Source organism: Trichechus manatus, unplaced genomic scaffold (genome assembly GCF_000243295.1).
Source record: "Trichechus manatus latirostris isolate Lorelei unplaced genomic scaffold, TriManLat1.0 scaffold00211, whole genome shotgun sequence".
NCBI classification, from domain to species: Eukaryota; Metazoa; Chordata; class Mammalia; order Sirenia; family Trichechidae; genus Trichechus; species Trichechus manatus.
In genome coordinates this window covers 1,740,562-1,744,016 of record NW_004444147.1, presented here as the reverse complement: position 1 = coordinate 1,744,016, position 3,455 = coordinate 1,740,562, and positions in this window count along the sequence as shown.

The following is a 3,455-nucleotide window of genomic DNA, read 5'->3' as shown; positions in this document are numbered from 1 at the left end:
ATAAACTCCTACCGAGTCATAGAATAAACTCCTACCTTTCCTACCCTTAGGTCTTCCATCCACTAATTATCTGTCTCAACCATACTGAATATTGTAACTTCCTTTTGCCTGTACCAACACCTGCTAGATTATACCTTCTTTGCAGGCCTCAGTGCCTTGATGAACCAAGTTTGAACTTGCCCTGGCTTTGGATACTATGCATATCATGATAATGAGTTTAGGCTTTATTCTTTAGGGTTTGGATAACTAAGTATATATTATATACGTAATGTACAGAGAAAGGAGGCATTATTATATTGTGTCTATCTGTCTCACTCCACAAATTCATTCAACAAGTATTATTAAGCATTGACTCTATGTCAGGTAATATTCTGAGTGCTGGATAGTTCAAGAGTGAACAAAACAAGCATTGTCCTTCACTTAGAATCTCTTCAAAGAGCCTAGAATCTCATATTTTCATTAGGGGATAATTCCTATTTTTCTTTATTGCTGTAATCTCAGAATGTCTAATCTAAACCAACCCCTGATATGTCATTTGTCTTATAAACAGGAAATTAGTTAAAAACTGAAAAAAACTAGGCAGAAAACATGGAATTATTTGAAACAGTCTTATATTTTCAGCTGTAAACATATAAGAACAATATTAGAGCCAGAATATGCTAAGAATACATAATGTCTGGTACTGGTATTGCCTCACATTTAAAATTTACTTACTTTACCCTGTAGACAGTGGGTGATACGGCTGCTACTAGCATATTTTTAAATTTGCTGTTAGAACAGAGCTCTCCTAGCCAAAATTATTCTGAAAATATTGCAGTTATCTTAGTGTTGCTAGGTATAATGTACAATATATTGTTTTTAGTGTTGATCAGAAAGTTTGGGAAAAAGAATGTTGTGAGTGGAGAAAATACTGACTGGGAGTTAGGAGGATTTTGTTCTACTTCTTATTCCCTTTGGAAAAATCCTTGGACTTTTTTATGCTTGTTTCCTCATCAATGAAATGGTAGTGTTGAACTTAACAACCCTTAAAATCTCTTCTGGCTGTAAGATGCTGTGATTCAATTGCAGGCTAATGTCCACAGCCAAGAAGAGGAATCGATAAATATATTTATTCTCTCACTGATTATGTACTGTTAACCTTCATTGAAAGTAATTATTCTTGCATGCTCCACAATATAGATCTACAGGATCCTAAATAAATACATTTTTCAGTGAATGGATGGATGTGTCACAACTGAAACTGACCATTTCAAATATACTTTAAGAAGTAACCAATTTTCTCTCTCTCTTGAACTTTGGCTGCACCCACTTGGCTAACCTCCAACCCTTGGTCAAACTAACCACTTGTTTTTGCTGCTTTTGCTTTTGGAATATTGCTAAAGAAAATCATATCTCTTCGTTTATTGAATTTATGTTTTTAAACTTCGTCAAACCTTCGGTGCCACCTGGAAAACTTCTCTTATCTCTAGGTGATGCTACAGCAACTTTCTAAATCTAGACCTCTTCTCAAGCTCCGAGCACAACTTAGCTAATTACCTTGACAAGGCTTCCAGCCAAGACATAGTAATAGGGACCAAATTTACCCTCTGGCTTGAAACAACTAAAAAAAAAAAAAAAAAAAAATTGTGAAACCATAGTTGTCAAGACGTAGAAACAAAAGGAGGTGATGATTCCCAAGAGAAAGGAAACAAAGGAAGTAAGCCTTATGTTGTCCCAGCTTACTGCCTAGAGAAAGGTTCTAGTTTGTGAAGCAGAGAGGGGAATTCCAAGCAAAGCCTAATGAAATCCCTGGGTTGAAGAGACAGAGCTGGGAATAGAAACCATTATTGTATGGAAGGCCCTCATCACAAAGTATTCTTTCCTCTGAGACATTTACCCAAAATTTCTATCTTTCATTTCTTATTTCTTCTTTCGTTTCTCAACGTAAGGGAAGTTTTTCCTCTTTTCTGAGGCGTCATGATCTGCTGTTACTCTTAATTCTATACCAGCCCATCCACATAACACTTTACTTCGTCTGTTTCCTCCTTCCTTTCTTTAACCTTCTAGTCTTCTAGTTCTCTTTTTCACTGGCTCCTTCCCTTCAGCCTTCAAACATACTCACATCCCAGAAAAAACCTTCCCATACCTCTGCTTCTTTCTCCAAGCCCTGGACTCCCTATTCCCTCTTCCCATTTCTTTCAGCCTTTATCAATGTATTCTAATAGTGTCTGCTTCTATAACCTCCATTTACTTCTTCAGTGAACTTTAGCATGCCTTCACATCACTGTGATTAAACTGTGCTCCTAAAAATCACCAGTATCTGCAGAGATGTCAAATTACTTGACCTTCTCCAACATATCCTGGATGACATCTCTGAGGCCTTTAATATTTTGAATGCCACTTCCTTCTTGAATATTTCTTTTCTTTTAGTGTCCTGGGCTTACAAAATGCAGACTTCTCCTTGCCTAACCTTGGGATTCTTCTTCATTTTTTAACAGCTTCATTGAGGTATAATTGACATGCAATCAATTATACATGTTTAAAGTATACAGTTTTGTAAGGCTGAACATGTATACACCTGTGAAGCCATCACCGTAATTAGATAATGAACGTATCCATCACCACCAAAAGTTTCCTCATGCCCCTCCTCCCCTTCCTTGGCTCATCTCCCTCCCAGGCAACCACTGATCTGCTTCCTGTTACTCTAGATTAGTTTCCATTTTCTGAGATTTTATACAGTATATAACCTTCCCACCCCTCCTCCTTGGTCTGACTTCTTGTATTCAACTTAATTATTTTATTGTATGTATCAACAGTTCCTTCTCTTTATTGCTGAGTACCATTCTATTTTATGGCTATACCACAATTTGTTTAGACCTTCACCTGTTAACAGACATTTGGGTTGTTTTCAATTTTTGGCTATAGCAAACAAAGCAGCTATAAACAGTCATGTACAAGTCGTTCTTTAGGAACATTTGTGTTTATTTCTTTTGGTAAATATTTAGAAGCAAAATGGCTGGTTTATTTGGTAAATGTATGTATAACTCTTTAAGAGACTGCCAAATTATTTTTCAAAGTTGTTGTACAATTTTCCATTCCCACCAGCAGTGTATGAGAGTTTTAGTTGCTCCACATTCTCACCAACATTTGATATGATCAGTCTCTTTAATTTTAGATGTTATAATAGGTGTGTGGTGGTATTTCACTGAGGTTTAATTTTTTTTAATAATATTTTATTGTATTTTCAGTGAAAGTTTACACAGAAAATTAGGTTCCTATTTGACAATTTCTGCACAAGTTGTTCAGTGGCGTTAGTTATATTTTCCACAGTGTATCAATATTCTTGTTCACTGCATTCTGGTTGTTCAGTGTGGTTTAAATTTGTATTTCCCTAATGAACAATGATAAAGCATCTTTTCACGTGCCCATTTATCATCAATATATATTCTTTGGTGAAGTGTCTTTTTAAAGTTTTG